This window comes from Phaenicophaeus curvirostris, chromosome 17, assembly GCF_032191515.1.
Source record: "Phaenicophaeus curvirostris isolate KB17595 chromosome 17, BPBGC_Pcur_1.0, whole genome shotgun sequence".
Lineage (NCBI taxonomy): Eukaryota > Metazoa > Chordata > Aves > Cuculiformes > Cuculidae > Phaenicophaeus > Phaenicophaeus curvirostris.
This window is the reverse complement of record NC_091408.1, coordinates 9,931,178-9,957,349: the sequence shown is the minus strand read 5'-3', so window position 1 is coordinate 9,957,349 and position 26,172 is coordinate 9,931,178. Positions and strand designations below refer to the sequence as shown.

Below are 26,172 nucleotides of genomic sequence, written 5' to 3'. Positions count from 1 at the left end.
GCGGCAGCGAGCGCGCAGCCGAAAAGCGGCGAACGCAAGGGTTAACCCTCGCTTCCTCCTCCCCCTCCGCGTAAAGAAGGGCTCGGATACCCTTTGTAAATAGGAATGTGGAGGTGGGAGGGGAAAACCGGCCCGCGGGGGCTGCGCGGGGCTGGTTGAAGAGTTGAGGCTTTTTTTTCACCTCCTCCTTCTTTTTTTTTTTTTTTTTTTTTCCTTTGCTACACCCGCCTCCCTGAAACCAGCGAGGAAAATAAGCGAAGAGGAGGCGGCGAGATGGTGAGCGGCTCGGCTGGGTCGGGGGTGGGGGACACACACACACACAGGGGGCTCCGTGCGGGAGGAGCGCGCCTCGCTCCAGCCGCCTTTGTCTGCTGGAAAATCGCTCCGTGAAGGTTCCGCAGCCTTCGTGGGGTCGCGGTGAGGGGCGCAGCGCGGAGGGGCTGGGTGCGAGGGGCTGGAATTGCCCCCGGGAGGCACCCGGAGCGGCGCGGTGCGCATCCTGCGGCGCTCGGGGCGTTCGCGGCGAGGAGACGCGGCGCTTGGTAGCGGAGACCGAGCACCGCAACCTATTTCTTCACATTAAGCCCATTTTCTTCACATTTCAAGCCATTATAGGCTTAAAAGCCAAAGTTAGGCGGTTTTCCTTTTCGTTTTCCCTGCAGCGTTGCTATATGTGATTAAAATCTAATGTTTAGGAAACTTGATCAACTCTTTAAAATCCTCCCCTCTAGCATGTAAATAAAGATCACCTTTCTCCCCCTTTTTTTCTTCAATAGAGTCACTTGTGTGTGTAGAAGATGCGATTCTTATAATGTACTTTGCTTTTTGCAGTGTGCTGTTGTGCCTTAGGTAGGTCACAGCGCAAAACGTGATTCTTAGCATGTGAAAAAAGAAAAAACCTTAGATTTTTATGTCAAGTGAAGACCTCTTTTTATCCTAAGGATGCTTTAAATACTAGATACAAGTCAGTGTGGGGGAAACCCTTTTTGTATTAATAGGAATGCTTTATTGGTAAAAATGATGACTCTAAATGACAGAATGTCGATATTGGCTGATTGTATCTTCCTGTGGGTGAAGTGCTGCAGTCTGTGTTATTAGCCCTTCAAGCTTCCATACGTTTGAACATGCCTTATTTACAAAACTCTGCAGGGCTGCATGGTGCAGTAGTAAAATCTGAAATTTTAGTGGCTTTAGAAACGTTGCAAGGTACTGCCAAAATAAAAAATTGCAGCTTTGTGTTAAATCTGCTGTGGGGGAAAAAAAAAGGGGTTGTTATAATAAAGCAGTACAGCATATACATGGTGAGTGAAGTAACTGAAAAGGCTGGATAGTTTGGAGTTCCTACAGAAAAAAAAGAAGTTGTGAACTGTGCTGTGCGCTTCATCATGCAAGGTGTTTGGATGGATGGCTGTTGAATTTATTTTAAGCAACATCTCTGTAAATGCTTGTCTGAAATATTTAAATTATATGCTCCATTAGGCAAATGGGTTTATCTTGCCATTGCTTGGCTAAAAGAATGTATTAGGAGGGCAAGGTTTAGAAGAACAATACAGTTTGACCGCATAGTTTCACTGCATAGTTTATCCTCTTGTATTGTTACGAGATGCACAGGATGTGTTTTGTTTGACATTGCTGATCTTTAAAGTTGACTACTGGTTTTATTTTTATACCATGGTTGCTGTCAACAGAAATAACTGAATTTCAGTTAATAAAACCATAGATTTGACCTGATATTTAGCTAGAAAGGGTGAAAAATAATTATCTTCATTGATTTTCATCTCTTCATCCAAAACCTCTGCAATGGATTTCTAGGCAATTCTTTACTCTTGGTAGATCTGGTAAGAGTTACAAATAGAGATGAGATATGTTGAGTTAGGACACTGCATTAGGAGTGGCAAAATTCCTGCCTTTTGCTTACACTTCAAATTTTGTATAAACTGCAGTTTAGAGAAGATATCTTATCCTGAAGACCATCTGCATGCATATTACAGTTATATAAAACTAAGCTTCTGTATTTGATTTTATGTAATGCAGCATGTTATTTCTGCAGTGCTTTTGGTGGATCTTGGTTAGTGTCAGAATTTATACACTGTGAGGAAAACCTGTTAGAATTCTTCTGCTACCAGCTTTATAATTTGTTGCCCTTAATATTTTATTGTGTGAGTATAAATCATTGACAGAGACGTTGTAAACAAATGCTGTAGCAGCTAAGTGTGAGGCTACATTTAGCTTCCGTCTTTACAGTTTAACCAGAGCGTGACAGTCTCTTGTCCAGTGTGAGTGTGTTCTGTTCCTAACAGCCATCAGAGTAATCTTCAAAGCAGAAAGGTTAGGTGAAGTTTTTTACTTTATTGAATGTGTTTACGGATCAAGGAAAGAAAAGGCCAGCTCTGTCCAGGGTTACACCGGTATCAAGAAGGAAAGGATTTATCAGATGTGTTGGATGCAGTTACCGTATTCAGACTTTACTTGAGTCACCTGGATATTACCACTGAGGCTTCTGTTAAGATTAAAATCCACTTATTTTTAGAAAAAGTGTTCTTTTCATAGTGCAAAACGAAGTATACGTGGAGCTTGCCAAATTTATTTCCTTCAGAAAAGAGTATAAACCCGTGATATTGCTAAAGCATTAAAATAAGAACAAGGAGATTTTCAAGTGCTCTCTTAAATTCCAGGTAGGATGTGGTCTACTTGTGTGCTGAAGCAAGGTTAGCCACCTAGCTCAGCATCAGAAAAAGTAGAAACCCTCTCATGTAATGAAGTGATGTTTTTATTTCCCTCAGCTGACTTCTGTAAAACAAAGCCAGAACCCCCCAAACTGGGGTTTGGTTCCTTATTTGTCTTTATTTACATTTCACAGGCAATCCAGAACAACCTGTGAAGCTACTTCTGCTTCTGTATGCTGAGGTTCTAGAGGTCGAGATCTTCTGCTTTAGCTTCAATCCCGTTCATTTTAAATAATATGCAAGAAGAGTAACTAATTCTAGCAAATGTCATTATTTTTGTGTCTGCTTTTCTGTCATGTTGTAAGAACAGGCAGCTCAATTCAGTAATATCCAACCTTTTGAAGGCTGGCAGTCAACCCTCTATCAGTCATAGTCTCAAGAATTCACATTTCTGAAGTGTGAGAGGGTAAATAGCTGATCATAAAATAGTAAGTGGGTAGCATCTATTATTCATCATTAACTTAAACATACTGCATCAAACAAAATACCATTTTAGATTCTTGATGAGACTCATTGATTGCCAGTGGGTTTCAGGATAGTTTGATGTTTTGACCCACCAAAATACAAGCCTTTCTTGGAACATCAGTTAATCTAGGGGATAAAAAAAGGTGTGCAGGAGACACAGTAGGAACGTGTATGGGTGGCGTTTTAAAATATTTTAATCTCTTGTAGAGAACATTTTGGTTTAGTTAATGAAACTCATCTAGTCACTACTCATTCCTACAAAGAACATGACTGAATGTATTTTCTTACAGTAGTTGTCATTGCTGGAACATACAGCTATTGAAACTAATGGCCTCTTTCTGAAAATAATGAGTCTTAACTAATTATGGCACCATTCTACCTCCAAAATGATGGATTACTTTATCAGTTTATGTGAAAGTTGATACCATGCTTATACTCTCCATTTTTGCTATGTAGTTTTATTTCTGTTGTCCAATCAACATAAAATCAATGGTAATGTCACTGTTTCCAAGTAAGAGCCATCTAAAGTTGGTTCTGAGAGTCTGGCCATGATGAAGTCAAGGGATCTGCTTCATCATATCTTTCAAAACCAGGCCCTCTGAGGAGTTAACCCAGAAAAACAAAACCAGTGGGTACTTCTGTAGTTACCTAAATCTATGTTTTCTCAAGTGTGGCCTTTGTGCAGAAGGTAAAAAATGTTTTCTAGTTACAGCATACTGAGGAAAGAACTTATGAGCCTGAATGTGTGCAGTTCTGCATCTCTCCGGCACCCATTTGTGAAGAATCTCTTGTCTGATTTTGCAAGTCTTAATCCTCAGTAATCAGCTGATATTAATTACCATGAGGCAAGTTGAGTGATTTTGAATATAGAGAATATTTAGAAAGAACAAAATTGTCGTATTTCGATCACAGATTGCAATCTGAGTAGCGCAAGAAAGTGATTTTCATCCAACGCTTGTCTAATGGTGATACTGTTGGTGGCAGTATTACCAGATACTAAGATCCTTTAAGAACACATGGGCAGGACAGTCCTTCTTCACTCTGCAGTTTATATTGCCTTGAGAAGACCGTTCTGTTTCTATGCTACATGCAGTATGCTTTATCTCTGCAGATAGGACGGCTTTCTTGGATAGTTTAGGATCTCTTTTTTTCCATAAGGTCCTTGACTGCAGTGTCAGAATCTTCTGTGTGTGCTTCTGTTGATGTTGTTTATAATTATGTTTTTTCTGCATCTTGGGGCATATATGTTTTGCTTCAGAAGCTGCAACAGGGTTTTTGTGAGCTGCTGTGCGGATATATGCCAGCGCGCCACTAATCTATTAGCTTATGATTTGTAGGTCAGGGAGAAATTGAGATATTTTGCTATCTAAGCAGTATCATCTCTGCTGCTTTAGTGCTTACGTGACATCTCAAGTTGGCTGAAGATTAAAAGGACACTGTCAAGGTATCTTCCAGAATTTCATTTTTATTATTTATTTTGTTTGCCTTATTATTGCTGTCAGAAGCCATTGGAAGCTGCAAGTCTTGTCCCTTGCCAACAGGCCTTTGTCCTCCAGAACAGTTACTGTTTAGTTGCTTATGGTTTATGTAAGAGTTTTGAAGCATGCTCTGTCTTCTGAAATACATTACTGAAGAGTTACAGCTTAAATAATGCAAGCAGTTGAGAGGGGGAAAAAAAATGAGTAAATCAGTTTGGGGCCAATCCTGACTGGTACTTGTAAGAAACTAGAAATATTTCTTCTTTTCAGTGTTTCGTTCAGAATTTAATAATTTGGGACTATACAATTGGGCATCAGTGCTTCCTTTGCACAGTTGTCCTTCAGAGTGGACTTTCCAGGGGATTGATATCTAGACTTACATTCTGAGTTGGTTATATTTTGAATTATCTAATGAAGTAATCTTTGTAAGAATTCTTACAGGCACAGTGGTATTGACTGACTTTGAGGTGCTGGGCAGTAGCGTAATTTGGAGTACTGGCCAGAAAAAAGCATCTCGTATGGGATCTGGGCTTTGTGTCACCGGTACACTTTTTCTTTTCTCGGTTTGTTTTTTCCCCCTCTTATTTCTGTTGCCATAAAAGAAGTTATCAGAGGCTGGTTGTACAGAAAAATGCTTTAACTTGTTTCTACAAGAAAGTATTTTCTTAACTGATCTATGTTTACTGTGATGTAAATGGAGTTAGAGTTATAATTTAGTTGTGTGTTCTTCATCTCCTCTGGTGATGTAAGTATAGGAGCAGTATTTCTCCATGGGATCTTCTCATTACAGTAAACATTTTCTATTTAACTCACGTTGCGTAGTGGTAGAATTTTAAGTAACTGCTATTCAGTGACAGAGGCAATCACACAGACTTTTGCTGGATTATTGCTATGGCTGATAAACAATATCCATGTGGGGGATTCACAGCTTGCAGAGCTGAATGTATGTGGTGATACTGGGTAGACTTTTTTTTTCCCCAGGTTTTAAATGAAAAAATAATGAACTTTTTGACAGTACATGGAATGGCAAAGTTTGCAGAGATTCCCCAGAGGAAAGTAAATTGTAGAGTGGTTTCAGATATGGCTTGTAAAGAGAGGACTGCCTTGAGACAGTGACACCTGAGAGGTGATGCTTCAGTTGGGGTAGTTACAACAACTTCAGGCAAGTCAATTGAATTCCTGCGTTAGAAGGGGCAGCCACTTCTGGCCACAAATAAAAGCAGTGGATAGTGACAGACAGACTTCTCTGGAGGTTGGTTGGAGGCTGAATCAAGTGTTTTAACTGGCACTTTGAAGTAGCTTCTCTCTCTGCTGGGTAGCAAATAGGGATAGTTGATAGGAGATAAGCTTCCAAGTTAAGCGTCTGTGTCAGGTGCTGAAAGTGAGACAGCATGAATATTAATCCTTGTTATGTGTACATCAAAACTTTGAAGAGCTTTTCATGTGGTGAGTATTCGAATTGTTCATGTATGGGTTGAATTTTCTTTAGACAACTGTTAATACTCCTTGCCTATGATGTTAATTGTACGAAGCTGAAGGGAACAAAATAATTTTGGTCATTTTGTGTGGTTGTGAGAACTTTGAAAGAATTCTAAACAGTATTCTGATTTTCCCTTTGAGATATAATCCTAACGCTATTAATCCTCTACATTGGGTTAAAATGGCATGAAGATCAAGGTGGTAGAAGTAGGAAGGCTTTTGTCTCTTGTGCCTGGGTCTGTTTCTCCATTTTGGTAGGCCAGAGACAATGAGTGTTTTTCTGCTGTGTGTCTGCTCTAAAGTATTTAAAAGAAAAATGCATGTATGTGCTAGCATTAATAGTGTTTAATACAATTGTGGTAATAACATTATCTAGACTTAGCTTTTCAATACTTCACAAATCTTTAGCTTATGGTTCATATTCTGCTGTTGCCAGTTGCTGTCAAGTTTTGATTTAGAAATTAACTCATCAAAGAAGGGAGATAATCTAATGTTCCTTCTACAGTTCTTAATCTAATTCAAGGAAGCTTCAGTCATGTTGATCAGTAAAATGACAATAACCATCCGTAAAACTTTGATTTTATTTTGCCTATCAGTAAGTGTGTCCTAGTAATGGTCCCAAGGTAGTAGAAGCATAGTTTTATTGTATACAGTAGCTATAAATTTATGAGTTTTCCAGTATGTTCAAGACATAATCTCTTCTGCCTGAATAAATACCACATTTGTCTTTATTTTATCAATGTAATGTCAAGCGAAGTCTTGAACACAAATACTGACTTAAACTGGCAGTGTTCTACTTTTTTGTACCACAGGCTGGGTCATGCCATGGTGGTAAAACTTCGCTTATTTTTAGACACTGGTCCTTTTTTAATTCAGTGTGACAATACAAGTAGTGAGTTATTGACGGCAGCCAAAGTGAGACCATTATGTCTGTAATCAATAACACACCTGCACAGAATAACAACTACTACCAGGGACATATTTTGTATTGATTCAGGAATTTATGCTGTCTCCACTACACCCAGCCTGCGACTTCCATAATTTATGTAATAAAATCTCTACTTAAGAAAAGCTGTTACTAAGTTAAATACCAAGAAATGATGACATATCGAGATGTAAATTACATATTGAAGATTTTACTACAAGCAGAAATAGTACTTGCTAAATTCCTGTGGGTTCTGATTCAGGACTAAGTCAGTTCCTTACTGCAGGCTGAAAGATAATGGAAGTAAAAAACCGTGTTCCCTCTCCTGAGGCAGTAATTTAGAGGTGGAGGGGAAGATGCTGTTTATAGTTGGATGTGGCAATGGAATCGCATTGAATTGTGTAATCCATAAGTTTGAAACCTTTCTTTCTCAGTAACAGTAATCCTTATTGCAGTTCTGTCCTTAAACTGGAATATATTAATTTTCTCTTAATAGTGACAGGTCTCCCTATGGGTCCGTCCACCTCCATAGAGATATTCTCTGGTCTTTGTGTGTGTGTCTGTGATGGAGGAACACATCCTAAGAGGTTGATGCTATCCTTAGATTTTCTTTTCCAAGCTTAAAATCAGTGAAATTGAGCAGAAGGTACAGATTATGACCAAAAACTAAGGAATAACGGTGTTCCTTGTAAGTAATACCTGGCTTCCTGGAAATACGTGTTTATTCCCTTTCTCGTTAACTCTTTGTTTTGCTGATCAGATGATTAGCCACGAATCCAATGGACAGTTACTGTGTATTTATACTGAATAGAATAAAATCTTTTGGTGAGTTTTAAGCATGATCAGAACACTCAAACAACATACCACAAATAATCCTGAATGAGATGGAATTCCCAAAGTGTGATAAGTAAGAATTCAGACAGGAGAGCATTCCCCAGACAATTTTCATAGTGGATTAACTCAGGCACAGTATCATGGTTCTTGAGAACAGGTTTGGTGCTGATATTTTGTCCTTTACAAAAAGAGAATGTTGGAAGAATATTTGCTACATGACCTCTTCTAGCAGTGTTCCTGTAGGTGATAAATGGTGTTGGTGGTGGGGCTTCTGAATCCCAGCCTGTGCTCGTCTATCTGTTCAAGGAAATAACCACCTCATTCCATTTATGACACCACAAACCACTTTTCACTGTTTTGAAGCAGAGAAGAAGTATGATAACTCTGAATTTCAGGAGCTTTATTTTTTAAGGGACTGAACAAGTAATGTTAAACAGAACTGAATCTTGTTATAGTTGGTTAGCTCTCCAGGAGGATTTAATGTAACTTTACTTATATATGACCCAATAACAAAATTTCTGGTTTTTATTGTTAGCAGTGGTTTTTAAATTGAAAATTAACGTCAGCTGTCTATATTTTTAATTGTATAAATCTCTTCGCAATGCTAAGCAATGATTTGCGTTTAAATGATCAGAAGATAGTACAGGTTTCTGTTTTCTAAGGGTTTTTTCTTTCCTGGCTGTTTGAACACACTCTCCTACCAATGCAAAAATTTGATTTTTCTGGAGTTATTACTGTACTTTTTCTTTGCCTTACTGAGGGGACAGAAGATTCATGAAGGAATTTCTTGAGCTGTTGGGCCTTCTGCTAACAAGCTGCAGAGGTCTGATGAGGTTTGCAGCCTGACTTGCTCAGATTTCCTCGGAAGGATGTCCAGTGAGTCAAAGGACTATCACAGAGAACCTCTCTGTGATATTTATAAATAATTGGTACCTTGGCTGTAACTTTTAGTGATCCCTTAGGAATTTAGGCCAAAATTCTTAAAGGGATTTTGTCACTTTGTACCTGTTAAATTTAATTATATTTCTTTACAGTATTGTCACTGAAACCAAGGGAGTTAGGTTTAAGAATCCTTCCATAGTTTTGGATCACAGTTATAAACTTCCCTTGAGTTGTTTCTTCTAGGTTTGTGTGGTTGTTTCAGCTTTATTTTCAAATAAAGGGAGCTGAATTGTCTAAGATGTATTGACAGGTATATTTAAAGCATTAAATGATTGCAATGATTTTTAAAATGCACTTGCAGATCTGTTTGAGAAGAAAATGTGCATTTTCTCAAGCTATCAAACTGAGAGGAGCTTTTAGCATAAAACTTTAATTTTGATGACAAAATATATGTTTGCATACATTTGGATTTGGAAGACTTGAGGTTATATACTAAGGACAAGAATTCCGTGGCCTTTTTCACCATGCTCATTTAAAACTGCACACGCTTTTGAAGGTGTTCAATGCATTCTCAAACCTGAGTAAAAGACATTCAGAGGCACTTATATCTGTGAAGAGTTTCAAAATATGAAATTTCCATTTACACTATTGTAAACTGTGTTATTAAGTCCAATCTCCAGTTGAGATTGTATAATTTGGAGAACATTGAACATCCATGCTTGCCTCAGGCTGTCTAGTGGACTATATTGCCCACAATTAAACACATGAATGCACAAATAAGGACAGGCATCCTCCCAAACAGTTCTAGCTATATTTAGCAAATTCTTCTCATTTCCCTCTCTGTAGGAGGGTAGGGATGCTGGTAACTTTAACAGTGGCCAATAGAACTGCAAGTGTCTTAAACCCTGTCCTACAAGATGTTTTACTTTCCCATATTGTTTTGACCTTGTATTCTCTCCCTTTCTTTTGTATTAAATCTTCCTGTGTCCTATAGGAGAAATTTGCTTTACATTCTCCATATGAATATAGAAATAAATAGAAGCCAGCTCTCTGTGCCACAAAGGACTAGGAAGAACTTGAGAATTTCATGAGTTAAGTATTCTGAAATTTATGAAAGCTGTAGGCAGGGCAGGGGGGCAATACAGAGAAATCGCCTTTTTATGGAAACCAAAGTTATAGATTCCATCATTTTTTTCTTACCTCATTTTAGGTATCAATATTTGAAGGACTATGGTGCCTCTTGTTAAAGTGCAGTGTGCTTTCCATGTGGCATTACCTTTAGAAAATACCGATTCACCGTTTGTCTGGTTTTCTTCCTTGATATTTGCATTTTCTTTTCCTCTGTATTATCCAGGTATGTGTTAAAGTTGATGCTGTAGCTGGCAGGCTTGAAAGATGCAGACTGATTCACGGTACAATCTCCATTTTTCTCCTAAATGAATGACTAACTTTAGTTTAAGAAAACAGGAGTAAGTGATCACATACTTGCTGCATGGAGATATTGCATTTCAGTAGGGAGACCTTGTAACTATTAGATTTGGAAAATAATGTGAATTGCCTTGCCTCCCCCTTTTTTTTCTAATTGGGAAAGGGAAGTATTCCAAACTCCTGTCCTCTTGAAGCCAGGACAAGACTAGGCACAGGTTTGCTTTAAATTAGTTTCTTTCCTTCTATGTTTTCAACAGGAAATAAGTTTAATTTATAGAGGATAATCGTTAGTTATTGAACTCACCACATTGTTTGACAATGTCAAAAATAAGATGCGAAAAGTTATTGTTGCAATGAATGTTAAAGAAATAGAGCACTAAGTGGAAAGCCTTTGGAACTAGAAGGACAGAAGACAAGTAAGAGCAAGATAAACCATAGAGTGAAGGCCTGTCAGATCATCTGGTCTGTCTCTTTAAAAATTTCTCTGTGCAGCATACAAAATCTTTGCATTGAACTCTAATGCCGTATAGTAATTAAAAGGAGACCTCAAGTTTCATTCCAGCTCCCCTTCTGCTAATTTTAGAATGAGTTATTTCACTTGTCTCTCTGCTGGTTTTACTTCCGAATATCCCAAGATTTAAGTGTTTAAGGGCAGAGATACTGCTCTTGGGACCTCAGCGAACTAAATAATACTTGTTTCGGTAATATAATACTTGACATAGTGTATGTCATGTTCCCCGCATCAGCCACACCTCTGAACCTTGTAGGTCTGGGACAGTAGCCTGAGTTTAGCACTCCCTTCCCTTTCTTACAGTTAATGGAAATAAGATTTCCTTTTCTTTGAAATACGGGGTTGTATAGATACCATAACCTTCATCTGCATTCCTACAGCCAAGTGCCTGGCTTTGCTATTTTAGAGTAATAAAGTAATGTATAGTAGGTGGGTCTAAAAGTATATTCTCTAAACTGCCAGCATGTTACCTCATCCTTTGTCATTGCAGAAACTAGAGCTGTAGACTAAACACAGGATTTGACATTGGAACTTCAGTGTAGTTCAGCTCTGTGGGCTTTCCTTTGAGTCTGGACAGCTCTGCTGTTCTTCTGCCTTTTAAGCATCTTGTACACAATGTCAGCTTGCCAAGAACAGGTCATTCCAATGGTTAAAAATTTCCCCATACTTCATCTTATTTTTTTTTTGTTTTTTTTTATTATTATTTAGACAGTTCATATTGATTTGGTTTTCTGTTTCAATGGCTCCTCTCTCTCTTTTTCTCTGTATGAGACTTGCATGTTTAGTATGTTTAGTATGTTTAGGGAGGACAGTTCTGCCTCCTTGATTTTGGTGGCCTAAGTAATCCAGACTCTTATTCTCTGCTGACAAAATAGGCGATCCAATCCTAGGTAGTTTCAGTAGTTCAAATTAATGTAAATTCTTTTCCAATACGTATCTCTGGAATATCTTACTGAATGCCAGGTGCAGTTCTGCTGTTGTCCCCGTGGTATTGGCTAGTCCCTCCTACTGAGCAAGTTTGCTGTTGGATCTTGGTATTATGTTGTCCTTTCTCCACACGGCTCTCATAGTTCTTTTGTAGTTGACTTTTTTTCCCTTCTCTACTGAAGAAATCCAGACTAGGTCTACAGATTCTAAGCTTACTGAAAACATATGCATTTCACAAAAGAAGTCTTTTTGGTTCTCAGATACAATCGATATAGTTTGCTTTGTAGCTTTTTCCATCAGACTTGATGAAGAGGCTTGTATAAAGAACCAGGCACTAGAGATTAAACAATGGCTTTTATATATAGGACATATCCTAACACTAAAATAATATAGCTAAATGTTATCTAAGAGGGAATATACTGTTCTGGTCCTTTTCTCAGTACTGTGACATTTCTCTGTTAGTGTGATCAGTTAGAGAGAGGACCCTAGTAACACTAACCGATTCAGGATTCTGTCTAGAAAAGGATTTGTGTGAACTGAGAGACTACACAGGGAGTGTTGGAGAATAATGGCATACAATTCTGTGCTGGTACTGGCCAGGGAACAGAGAGATTGAGGTTGTTTTCTCCATCAAGAGATGGGCATTAGTTGGTCTTATAACTGCAACAATTAGCAGCAGACATTTTAAGCATGGATGAGACTATGTATTGGTTTTTTGTTGGTTTTCTCTTTTGTGCTTTAGGCTTACTACCTGTGTGATAATGAATATATATTGCTGCATTTTGGAAGTGCTTTGTTTTACTTTATTAAACAAATTGGTTACTGATCCCTGTGGTGGAAGAACTTACAGGTGCTAAATGCAGATGTGTGTGCTGCAGTAATGCAGTTGGGAAAAGGAGGCTGCAGGCTAGAGATTTAGTGGGTATGTGATTGCATTGTGTGGTTCCACCAGTGATGCAGGAAGGAGGGCTTGTGAGAGAAGCCTTCTAGCCATTGAAAGGCGTAAATAAAATAATCTAGGCTGTAGCTTGTCATGGTACTACAAAGGAAGGGGAAGGCTCGTAAGAATTACAGAATATACGCAAATATCTCCTATGAAAAGAGGCTGAAGTCTAAGGGACAGCAGCTGGTCTCGTGGAGTGCTATTTTTTATGTTTTGGGTTTTTTTTCTTTAAGCAGCAAACCAACATCTTTTGGTATTGCAAGAACTTAAAAAACAATAGTGTAGGTGTTTCTGTTAAAGAAAGGAGCTGTTGTTTCAGAAGTAGACAAACTTTGGAGCTATAATCTATAGGAAAAGACTAATTTTTTTCAGAGATTTTTCTGCCTAGGTTAAATTCAGAAGGATACGAGATGTAGAGATCTCATAAGCTTTACTGTCTACATAGTAGCTCAATTAAGAAAACTAGAATTTCAGGTAGTGTCTAATTTAAATGAGCTTCCTGCTGCCTGTGGATCCGTTAAGTATATTCCATGTACCCATGAGACTGCCATACAGAGAATATAATTATTTTGTTTACCAATTTGAGATTGATGTGAGTGGAATCAATACCAATTACTTTGGTTTTCATTACTGATGGCATCTGAAATGTTGACCAACCTTACCTTACTTGCGTCAAACAGATCACAGACCCATTACATGCACCCTCTTTGACCTTCTAGGACTTACTTCAAACTACTGGAAAGCTTAGCATGTCACTTTTTTTCTCACTGGAAGAAATTAAATCTAATTAGGAGGATCCTACTGATACAATGCAGATACAGATTACAGGTGCACACAGTGTGTGGGAAGTCCAGAATGAAAATAGCTGTAATGAAGCAGGGAGGAAGACCCTGAAATAGCCTCACATTTTAGAGTACAAGATTGATAATTTAGCGACTTCAGTAGCGGCACAGATATAAAATATTTACAGCAAGTTGGAGAATTCTAATGGGGAAAAGAAATGTCTCAAGGCAGTTTTCTTCTAGAGAATATAAAATGAGAAAGGACTTACAGACAAATATAATAATTACATGGTTTAAGTAATTAACTGTCTGATATTCATTTCTGTCTACTTCACACAGGTGTAGTTTGGCTGAATCCACCTGAATTACTTACGTGTTTTAAGAGGGAAATCATGAACAGAATTGACTTCTTGGGAAACCTTGACACTTCCGTGCCTGTTAACATTGTCCTTACAGCGAATGTCACTTGAGACATCTGTGATAAAGAACAAAAATATACTTGTGCATTCTTCTCATTTCACATGAAACCAAGTGACCAATTTCTGATGGAAATCTCAAGAACATTGAGTTTATACAGGTTACTCCCAGTTTCACCTCAGAATAACTTACTTGAATGTATTTCTGAAGACAAGGAATGTTAGTAATAGATTCTCATAAGAAGCTAATTATTTCAAATATCTTTGACACTATGAAATTGAAAGAAGCTTATCAGATATGTACAATAATGAAACAAAGTCCAACTGGTTTAAAGTAGGTGTAATATCCAGGAGTAAAAACTGCATGTATTCTGTATGTCCTTGTGTGACTGGGGAATTCAGAGCAGTCGTTGGAAGATGAAGGAATCCAGCTCTCTGCATTATTGGACCCAGAGGCCATCCTGTGTCATTACTAATGCATGCAGGCGTGTTCAATAAATTTCATGGTTATACATCACATTGTCATTTTCAGAGCTCATTGATTTAAGCAGCTCCCACTGATCAAAAATGCTACAACAGGCCGCGCAGCCTAATGTGCCAATAGATGCAAAGTGTAGAAGTCTTGTTTCAGTCAAAATCAGAGGAAAAAGGTTTACTGTAAGAGTGAAATGAACACTGGAGCAAGTTGCCCAGAGAGGCTGTGGAGAAGACTTTCCTGGAGATTTTCAAAACCTGACTAGGAAAGATCTTCGATTCCAACCTCAACCGTTCCATGATTCTGTGAAAATAACATGGTTACTAATTGAATATCTTTCAAATTATTCTATCTTCTCAAAGGAGAAGCAGAGTTGCAAGGAGTCCTGATGGTGCAAAGGGCATGAAGTCCAGAAAGGAGTCTGACAAATGCAAGGCAGATTTCTCACCACTGAGTATAATCTGTCTCCCAGTCTGGACAAGGGCTGTGGAGGGAGAGCTGGATGGACAGAGCCGTGGATGAGGCTCTGTCTGCAGTTCTGAGGGTGCCAGTACAAGCTACATTTATTAAACTCCACTTTTTTTGGTTTTTTTAACCAGCTTAGTTGTATCTATTTAAATCAACACTTAAAGTCAAACTCCTGCCTTTAGTAAAATAAAGACTTTACAGAGGTTTATTTAAATGTAAAGGCTTCCACTGTCACTTTATACAGCTGGCTTCAAAGCATATTGAATAGAATCTTCCAGTGAATTCTGGCTTTGCCAGTGGATACATGTGTCTTCCACTATCTTGTTTGTTTCTATTTTGTATTTTGTGCTTCCTGAGTAGTATTTGCAATTACTTTTCTACAATACCATGTTAGTAACAGCAGCAGGAAGCCATAGTTAGCTCTGCTGGAACATTTTGGCCTCTAGAGTTCTTGTTATTGCATTGAGAGTAAGAAATAACTGCCTGCTTATCTTTGTGGTATTTTGATTACATTCTTCGTCTCATCCTTTTTTCTTGTTCAGTATTGCTTTATTGGTTAGACATAAGACAGATGGTAGGAATAGTAAATCTAAGATAATTGTAACAGATATTGTCCAACATTGGCATGTCTGTAACTAGGAAGATGAAAACAATGGGCAGTAAATACTTGGACAAGCTGAAAGAAGTTGCTAAAATAATTCATAATTCTCTCGCCTGTTAGACTGGATAAACAAATAAAAAATGATTTCCTTTTATTTATGCACATTTTTGACGAGCCCCAGAATTACTGTAATGGTGTATTGAGCTGTATTTCTGCTTTTTGTTGACATATTTAGTGTTAATCATAACTTTCATCCGTGCAGTCCTCCTGCTGAGAATGTGGTGCTGTGACACAGCTGTGGGACCAGAGATCCGTGCGTGGTGTTCACCTCTACAACTGGTCTGCATTAAAGCACCTTGAGGACATATTTGGAATATTAATATAAAGGTCTTCAGCCTTTGTTTAAGATCCTGTCTCTGTGGAACTAGGTTACCTAATGAGCATGTTTTACTCATCTCATGGGGACAAAGCCTGAGCTGTTAAATCTGTGGCAGCAAAACAAAACAAGTTTTGAACCACGTTGTCATTTTCAGCATCAATAGAAGGTCATGCCCTTGTCAGCCAGTGTTGGTTCAACATAAGGTTCCAGTCACAACTGGCTGCATTATGCTTAGAGCTGTTCTTCAGGAGACTTTCACCCTTTACTATGTTTGGAACTGCTAATACGGTGGGTCTTTTGAATATTTATAAGAGACTTATTAAGATAGTCCATACTGCAGTTATTTGGAGTATATACTCTGTACTCTCGATAGCTGGCCTAGCAGAAAGAAGTTTGTTCAAGCTCATTGTAGACCACTAGATTAAGTGGGTTTTTTTCCATCATTTCTTCTCTTCTTAGTGTTACGTATTAAGCCATGGTGCTTATTTGGCAAGTTCAAAATACAGCTCCGTGTGTACTGCTTCTGTAGTTTCCATGTTGGCTTGGTTCCTGAGAGATTCAGACCTTCTGGGACATGAAGTTTGGCAGGCTAAACTTCTTAAACAAGGTTCAAACTGCAGACTGGAAATCTTGTTCTCTTGCTTTGCTGCCTGGCTTACCTAATGGTTTGCTCAGCTGTACTGCACGGGGACATCCAAGATCACATTACATCCCCACCCCGTGCAGTTTTATGTTATTGCAAGAACTTAGCAATATGTTTTAATAGCAGGTGAATCAAGAATTGTGCTAGTCTGATCTTTTTACAGTGAGTGTTATCGTACACTTGAATTTCTCTTTTCGTGGGTCAGATTTGGAATAGTGGCTAGTTCTGAATAGAGTGAAAATTACCAGAATGTGAACATGCTTTTAGAGCTATGTTGTTCAGAGAAGAGAAAAGGTATAACATACATGGATGTAAATTATAATTACAATTTCTTCCTGAAGTCTTCCTAGGTGCTACAGGCATGTATAGGAAGCAGAGTACCCAGATCTGTAACTCAAGTGACTTCTTGATTTATATTGAAAACAGGAATTGAAGCATCTTGCCATTCAGCTTTTGATTTTCTTAATCAGTGAGATTCTTAATGGTATTTTTTATTTAAATAGGACATAACTTTCCAGTCTTTTTTAAGGTGCAGACACTTTTAAAATGGCTTATACAGAATTGCCATAAATTTTGGAGAGTCAGCTTTGGATTTGTTGCATTGTTTCAAAACTTAATCAAGCTATTAGTAGCATTTTTTAATCTGTAATATCACCCCACTGATGTATCTTCATATCATTTCTGATTGTTATCACTGTTTGCGTTTCTTTTTGGTTGTGGAAATCATGTGTTATTTTTTTTCAAAAAAAATGTTAGCAGGGCAAGCAATGGCAAGATTTTGCTTCTGACCTGTGGATTGCATTGCTCAGCAGGCCAAGTCTGCATTACTAATAAAAGTGGAATTTTTGAGGAAAATTCTTGCCTGAGGTTGGATTTGTACCAATTCAACACATTTCTTATGATTTTACCATCTCTCTCACTGCTGCTTCTGGAACAACATGACCCCTTTAATGGAATTTGTGACAAACTGAATTTCCGTATACGTGCTCTGCTTGCTTGCGTGTTTTGTGTTTGTGCTGAGCTTTCTCCTTTGTTCTGCAGTACTTAAAAGCATTTACTTATCAGAGCTGAAGATAAACAAAGCATCCTGTTTACTGGTTAGATAAATTTTCATCAAGTGTCATCCTAAAGTCACTGGAAATACTGCATTAGGACATAGTATTGCCTTATAAATTGTAAATTATGAAATGAAACAGAATTCACAAAAAAAACCCCAAACAACCCAAACACCATCCCCAATACACTCTAGTTATCTGTGATACTATCTGTGATACCAGAGTAAGATTTGTCCTCTTCTCTATTGGAACTCCAGTGCTGTTGCTCGTAGTGTTCTGCATGAGATGAAGGTGCGACTTCCAGCTTGCAATGTATATATGCAACAGGTGTATTTCTAGCTTGGACACACAGGCAGGTAAAAGTGTTAGAAATTTATGATTTTTATATTCAGAATAAACAAACTCAAAACCCAGTTGATCAAGGCTTGTTGAAGTGTAGCCCAAGACAGTGTTTGTGGCCCCTAGGAATGAACACTTTGTATTACTGTAAACTTGACTTGAAAAATTCTCCAATTTCCTTGTAACTTCAAGTATCTGTTTCCTGTGTAAAACATTCTTCCTCGTATCTAACAAGTGTTAGGTCATTGAAATCAAGAGGATGATTTATATATTTATGCAAAGAGTATATGTTTAAACAAAGAGACAATAAGGACAAACATCTTGACTGTTTCACATCTTGTTACTGTGCACTTAAACCAAATTATCTAGAGGTTTCAGGGGGAAATTGTTTGCATACCAGAACGTTTAAACTAGATAAGAAACTTCTATCATGAACTTTGATTTCAGGAAGCAGGAATTGTAGAGGCCGATGGAAGTCTTGACTTAGCTGTTCTGAACTTGGGGTAGCAGTGCCGTTTCAGCCAGTGTTTGGGCTGTGAAGCTGTAGAGCTGTCCAGTTACTCAGGTCCACAAGACATTAGTTGCTTTAGTTAAGAGTTTCTATTCAGACTTTGATCCGTGTCTTATGTCTTTCAGGGACGTCCAGAACTTTGAGTTGTGCTTTATGAACAAGGAAAGGGGCCTTACAACTCGCCTGAAAGGGTGGTAAGAGTTGTCAGAATTTCCTTATGTATATTTTTATTTCTTTTGTTAACTACATGTGTTCATGCCTATAAAATCTAGGAGGCAAAATTGTTACTAATTTAATCCTTCTTGCTATTTACTGTTCCAGACAGTCTCACAATTGTCATTCTTTAGCCAACAATAGAATGAAGAAAGAGTAAGTTCATTTTATACTAAGTCTTTAGTGGCCTTTTCTCAAACAGTAGGGCTATTGAACTGAGTGTTGCTAAAATATACAACAGTTTGAATTAAGCGGCTTGGAATAGCAAACTACAGTATAAAAAACAAATGTCCGTATAATCAAAGTGTAGAATAATAAACAGCATATAATGTAACTATTAATAAAGCTTCCAAAACTTTAGACCTTTTCAGAATGTTTTCTTTTGCTGCTGTCCTGCTTTTAGACCAGGGGTCAACTGGCTTCCCACCTCCTGACTGCCTGCTCTCAGCCGTTCTGTTTTGTGTACAGTTGTACCAGTAAACTTCATTTGAGGTTGTTCTCTGAGCAACCTGTGCAGGTATCTATGGCACACGTATGTAGCACAGGTATAATTCAGTGGCTACATGCTTGTGTGGTGGGATGTTTGGCTTTCTGCAGCATTTGACCCTTTGGCTAACTCACTGGTTTTAAGTGAAGGGCTCTTGTTATAACAGTGCAGTCAGCATAATCAAAGACCAAGTGATTTATTAATTTGCATTACTTCTGATGACTTGGTAACTCATTCCTGAGAGAACTAACCGGATGGAAGCTTTCTTACACGAGGAAAAGCCATCTCCATTTGGATGAAGGAACGTAATTTAAAGAAAGTGGTCTTTTAAAAGACTAAAACCAGCAGGCAGCTGTACTTGCTAAATGAATAAAATTGATTGAATAATTAAAACTTAGGAAAGCCTTAACTTTCTAATTTAATTTCTTTTAATAGTCTCTTTCTAACTTAGTTTTAGGGAAAGTAGGACTTGGGGTAAAAGATGGGAATACAGTTTACACAATGCAAGCAAAACTGAGAGGTAATGCTTCTTGGAATCCTAAAGAATATAGAAGAGGGGTGAGATTTCTTAGGAGATTTTTTCACTGTAACAGTCATCCTCAGGAAAAATTTGTAGTATTTAGAACAAAGAAAAATTATTGTAAGGGTGAAAGGGAATGAAGTGACAGGAGCTAGGAGTTACCTCTTACAAAGCAGTCTCGTTACTTGTTCAAAGCAGTAGCAGGCAATCAGATGAGATGCTGTTTGTGGATACATGAGCAACCTATTATTTTCTGCAGCATATTTGTGAAGTAAAGGCATATATAGCACTGAAAATGTTCCTGCTCCTTCTGTGCTGAAGGAACACTAGTAATTGTGCTATGATTACCAAAGATATTTTTTACGGAGTTCATGACTAAGACTGATTTGCTTGTTTCAGAAGTGAGTTCTGTTCTGTACTCATTTTAAAGAGTATGTCACCTTTAATCAGAAGTGCCATACATTTTCAGAATGATGGTGCTTTCAATTTATTGCTTGTCAGCCCTGAAGAATGCTGGTTGGTTCCTTCCAAAATGCAACTCATTGGTTGAGACTGCTCACTTCTAAGACAATTTTAGGCTTATTTTGATTGGCTTGTGGCTTTTAATGTTAAAGTAGAATTGCATTTGTTTGCAATAGACGTCTTGGTGGAAAATCTGAAAAGCTGAAGCCATTTGGAACTGCTCTTACTCCCACTGAGGTCAGCAGTAGAATTTCTGTGGCTTTTGGGAGTAACGTTATGCCATCTGAATGTGAAGACTTTCTCTCTTCCTTCAGAATTCCTTATAGTAGTCTGCTGTATCTGGGTTACATGAAAACGAAGTAACAATTGGATTTCTTGATGTGGCACGTAGAACCTGCTTATTAGAAAAAGTCTTCCAAAAGAACTTATTTATCTGAAGTAGAATTTCATTGAGTTGCCTGGATAAGGTTGGCCTTAGAAGTGGACTTTCATGTAGCTGAAGCCTTTGGGGTACATCATGATGTGCTTTCTTGCTTTCTGCTTCATGGCTCAGAGAAAACTTGCTTAATCTGAAATGCATTATCATTCAAAAAGTGCATGCTTTTCTGGATCCAGAAGGCTGATAATCTGTAGTCAGATTATGCCTGTGGAAACAAACACGTGACTTCTGACCCTGAAAACCTAACTGGGAATATTTCCATTCTGGTTAAACATACAACATAGCTCCTCTGTAATATTGTTGCTTCAGTGTTCCCTGAAGCTGTACTGGATTTCCCCATGTGGACCCAATCGGGAGGTTAAAAGATTAAGATTTGATCTGTACTTCCATAGCAAGAGTCCTGGTGGGCCTTCTTAGTATTCAGTCAGTGTTCTTGGAGACAGCTCTGGCAATACTAGAGTAATATTGGCATGGTCTATTAAAACTACAGTGAATAAAACTTTAAGACCCAATCTCTTGATTTACATTTCTTACAGCAACATCTAATAGAATTGGCAAGGCATAAATGTTAGACAAATTTTCCTCTTTTATTTAGATCCATTAAAGCCCCTTCCAAGCAGATCAAGGAAACTTAGATGATGAAAAGAACCAAACAATAAATATAAAACATTATCTTAGAAATACCTTACAATACCTGTTCTTCCTGAAAAACATCCTTCTCAATTAACTCTAAATTGCAGAGTGGATGGAGATGCCATGGTGACTGTTATTAATTGTTATTTCTTTCTTCGGGACTTAAACGTATGCTTAATAAAAGAGGACAGGCAATTTTATTTGGCTTCCACTACTTTCTTGATTTCTTGTAATTTTAATATTATTCTCCCATTGTAAACTTTCAAGTTATGCTTTAGAAAAAGCTGTATGGTAACATTGGGGGTTTTATTTTTTTATTTTATTTATTTCTTAATGCTATATATGGTGTATAAATTGGGGCTGCTGGTTTCAACAGGGATGTTCATGGAACATAGTGTTCCAAAACGGACTTGCCAGCTTTGTAGTAGAAAAACACGTTGAAAATTGTAGGTAAGCATTTGCTAGGCTTCTTTTCCTTGTGTGACTTAAATAAAGGGCCTTCTTAAAAAACTCACGAATTTGTTACATTTTGAAGTAGGCTTTTAAAATACCTGCATGGTAATGTTGAGAGCACTAAACTCTAATAAAAAATCACCTTTGCCTTTCAGATCTAAAGCTCAATTTTCCCTCCATCTGGAGGGCTGCACATGAACTGCAGAGATGCGTTGTCCCATGAGAGTTCTGGCAGGGATTGTTTCCCTGAAACAGTGCATTCAGAAACAGAAGGAAAATATGTCCTGATGCGTTTCGGAAACTAAATGCGTCGCTTGTTCCTCCTCTCCTTCCTGGCTGGAATTCCAGTAATTGTTGCAGCTTTAGCATCGCCCACATCAGTAGAAAGGGAGATTTTGTTTATTGCAGCTGCTACCTGCCATTGCTAAGATGGATCTTGGGCATTTTTTATTTGGAATATGAGGGTGTATTTATCTCATTAAAGTGATCATTAGCATATTCTCCCACTGGCATTATTTTTAGCATGTTCCTCCTTCTAATTAAATTGTAGACTGGTGTATGGCGATTCTTTTGGTTCCCTGAAATGTTTTTTCTCCTTCAGAAAGCTGTAGAACGGATAGTTACCTCAATGAGCTACATGACCAAAGATTGAATTCATGATGATGTAATGGATCACAGCAGTTCATGTTCTGTAATTTCTTCTTTTGGATTTCAGCGTTTGTGAAAATACCTGCTGGTATTTTTTTCATGTTTTGCTGCATGCGCGCATGGGATGTTTTTTTGGCACAAAGGTGTAACACTGTTCAGTGATAAAGATTAGAATTTTCATTATTCTCGGAGGAAGTTTGGATTTGGTTTGGAAGTTGCTCCTAACACTAGATGTTTATAGATAGAGGGTGCAGCACAAAGGCTAGGTGCATGCCAGCTGGTGTTAGTGCAATAATGTATCTTTCAAGAAGTTTTTTTACAGAGCTGTGTTTGGAAATGCCTTTGAAAACAGACTTAGAGCATCATCAGGGTCAAAAGGGAGAGAAGGCAGAGACTTGGAACTAAGGTTTTGTGAAAGGAGCATAGATCGTTAGTGTTTGCCAACTAGAAACTAGCATCTCCATCCCTCTCAAACAGTCCTGCAGTAGAGACAACTGTTTCTTCTGTTTAGCTCACACTGCTGTTTGGGACTTGAATATGGAACTTGCAGGGAATATACTTGAGAAAAACCACAGATGATGGATTTTGAATCTAAAGTGTTAAAAGGGGTTTTGGGTGAAAGCCTGGATTGCACAGTACAGAAGAATCCCCAAATGAGGCTGTAACTGTGGTATCTGCACTTGGAAAGTCTTTACTTGTTGATGTATTGGAGAACAGAGATTAATTCACCCTCCCTGTTTATAGACAATGGAAGCTTTTTTGACTAGTGCTTTGGAAAGGGCCTCTTTCAGCTGTAGTACTGACTTTATCTCGCTTTGCTACTATCAGCTCAGAAGAAAAGAGAACAATTGGTTTCGTATTACAGCAGTTCAGTGGTGTGTGGTGAATACCAGCTCATTCATTTGTATCCTGGCTTAGAACACCTTTGTAATTTCAAATAAACATCAACTGAAAAATACTTACTTTGAGCATTGGACCCAATTAACACCATCATAACATGTTTCTGTGTTTAGTAATTTAAGCTTATTACTTACAGTTTTGGGAAACTGCCATGTGTGTTGGTAGCACTCAGTAGTTAATTAAAAAAATATGTTATACATCAGTCAGGCTGATACTGGTGCCCCAGACCTGGAGGTATACAGCCTTATCAAAAGCAGAGTTTCTATAATCATCTTTGTGTTCCAGTGACATTGTAGGATAAATACTGCTTTGTGTTCATTTTTCAACCAAGAAGAACTCCAGTGATTTATTGGCTTTATTCCAGACTTAAACAACTGTAAAAGCATGCTACCGCTGTGTAAACACTTTCCACCAGCAGGTGGAAATATATATACAACTCATTCATTGACTTGTTTCTGTCTTTGGCTGGTCGATGTCTCTTTCCTAATCACTGAAGCTGAAGTTCTGTGCAGATCCTGTTTAAGATTTGCAGCATAATGGATCTTGCTGTACCCAGATTTTCAAGTTCAGCTCTTTTATGGAGGTCTGCCTGCTCTTGGACCTGTCAGGTGTTCCATCTCTGTGCTGTAGCATTATTGCAGAAGCTTCTTACATAGCCATGCATTCAGTAAAAAACAATAGTTGTCTCAAGTTAACACAAGCAATTTTGTCCATAGAAATGAAAGTGAATAGAGAAGAGGTGATTATTGTTTAAATATTAGAGGCTGATATTTTTGTGTCCAAAATACCAGTAGTAATGGCCCTCAGCTGAATCAAAGGAATAAAATGGAAAAGGGAATTGTGCCGTCTAGAACTGGAGGAGCAGATGATCACGGGATTTTATCTATAGGTCCTGAATTAACTGTTTATAGTAAATGGGTGCTATTGTTTTTTTTGCTATTATCTTCAGAAACCGTTTTCAGAAAGTGCCTGGGCTAGTAGTAGTTACATGTAATTTCTTTAAGAGAAACTAGAGAGTTCAGACTTTCTGAAACATAGGAGTATCAGGATAATGCGCTATAATACTCACTACAGGTAATTAAAAGTTGTAAACAATGGCTAAGATGTCAATTGTGTGTTTCTGAAATGATTTTGCAGTACGCATGTCTTCATTTGCCCTTGGAACTGTTGTACTGCAGTAAATATACTCGTCTTATACTACTGTTCCCATATAAAGATTGTCTTTGCCAATGAGTTTGTAGTTAACACAAAACATCTCTAGCTTTTTCACAGCAATCTAATCTGTTTGGAATTCAGAACTGGTCATGCCATCTTGGCACAGTAGGGCGCGTTTAATTGGAAATGACTTTGTTTCTGGAAGCAATTTTTACTTGTTAGAGCTTATATAAGACCAGAATTGGATATTAGCTTTGTATTTGCGGTTGAAGTTTTCATGCTATTTCCATTACTATATAATTACTATATAGTAATGGAAATAGTATAGTAGAGAGTTGCTGTTACTTATTGTGGTATGATGGAAAGTCAGGTTTTCAGGCTCAACAGAGAGTTGTGGGATAATCAGCTTGACAAGGCATGAGGTGAGATGCTTGGATCCAGTTCTTCAGGACTAAAAGCTTGGTTGGTCCCTGAGGAAGGACCTATTTAAGTCAAGAGCAGGACATCTTAGCGTCATTGATACTTGTTGTTCAGATGAAGGCAGACTTTAGAAAAGAATTTGGAAGACTTTTCTTTGAAGTGTGCGTCTGGATGATGATGGGGGTGGAATAATATATGTCTGGACTCACAAATGGCTAGAAAAGCTATTCATAAAGAGTGGTGACACTTAATACTTCTGCCATTCGATTTGTATTAAAGCTGTGTTGAAAAAAAGCTAGCTAAATACAAAACCACATTGGATTTTGAAGGTAACATGCTGCTTTTATTTATTGCCTTAAATCCCAGCAGATAGCAGTGTGAATTCTCAAATTTGGGAGAGCTTGTTAGTAGAGGTGTCGTGTTAGCCAGCTTTCAGGCTAAGCAAGTGCCTGACGGTACTCAGCGGGGTCTGTAGTTTTTCAGGGATGGAAGGAAACAGTTACATACAAGCTAGAGACAGTGGAGAAAGTCAGTCTTTACTGACAATAGAATTTGTGAAGCAGACACACACGTACCATGGAATTGTTCACACTTGCTGATAGCTAACTGGGACTCCCTTACAGCTGAAAAAAGACAGCCTCTTACCTGCCTCTTCTCTGTGGAGAGGAGGCCACTGTGGCATCACCTAGTGTGTTTGGTGTGTGACACCGAGAGCTGGTCACTCCCTGCTTAACTGCTGAGAACAGTCAGCTCCCAGGAACACAGGAGCACAGCGTTATTTCTCTGTACGCTTCTGATGAAGAGCCACAACAGGCTTCTTTCTTAGTATACTATAAATAACGAGGAAAAGGTTATCTGACCTTTCTGAGGAAACTCGTTTTAAAAGAAAAGAATAACAATATTTTCACTCATTTTTCTGGATAATAATATGCACAGATTACACTTTGCACCTCAGTCCAAAATCCAATAAATTCTTTTTATTATGTAAACTTTTGCAAATTCCTGCACATAATGTAATTCCTTGGCATTCTTTGGGGGACAGCACTGGAAACCAGTGTGTACAGTTATGGGTTTGTTTTTTGGTTTTGATTTTTTCAAGCAAATTATTTTGGTGTGATGAATTAGAAGCCCATCCTCAGTCGGAAACATTTGATGAACTATGAAATAAATAAATAACCAAACTGTATTAAAGTCTATGACTGAAATTGTAAATTTGACTGGTTCATCCAAAACAGTAGGTGTAAAAGACAGTAGAAGGGTTTTCATCTTGGTCCACTGAAGTCAAGTTAATTGGCAGAAGGGCAGTGCAGGAGGGAGTGCCATTTTGTTTTGCCCTATTGTGACCACAGGGTATTTCGGAATAGCTTGAGTTTGTTAAAAGGCAAATTTTGCTGGAAGGGATAAATGCAGGATTGTGTTTGTCAATTTATAATGAGAGTGGAATTTCATTAGCACTACCATTCATTTCTATTGTGGGAGGAAGAGTGAAATAGATTCTCATTGACTTAAAATGTCACTGTCAATTCTAGCTGCTGGAATTCTCTGCCTTTTGTTGGCTGAATATAGGAAAGAAAA

The 26,172-nt window shown here is 38.1% G+C and overlaps 1 protein-coding gene across 9 annotated transcripts in view; it reads left to right on the top strand.

Annotated features, from left to right (window-relative positions):
* The first annotated feature begins 231 nt into the window (after positions 1-231).
* Positions 232-26,172, top strand: part of ARVCF (ARVCF delta catenin family member) — a 258,529-nt gene continuing 232,588 nt past the window's right edge. For 2 of the 9 annotated variants that reach the window (XM_069871076.1, XM_069871071.1), the window contains exon 1: positions 233-276. The gene's annotated coding sequence lies outside the window, so the exon portion shown is untranslated. Of the gene's footprint in view, positions 277-26,172 lie in introns of all 9 variants that reach the window. The other 7 variants (XM_069871074.1, XM_069871077.1, XM_069871079.1 and 4 more) reach the window with 5 other exon arrangements.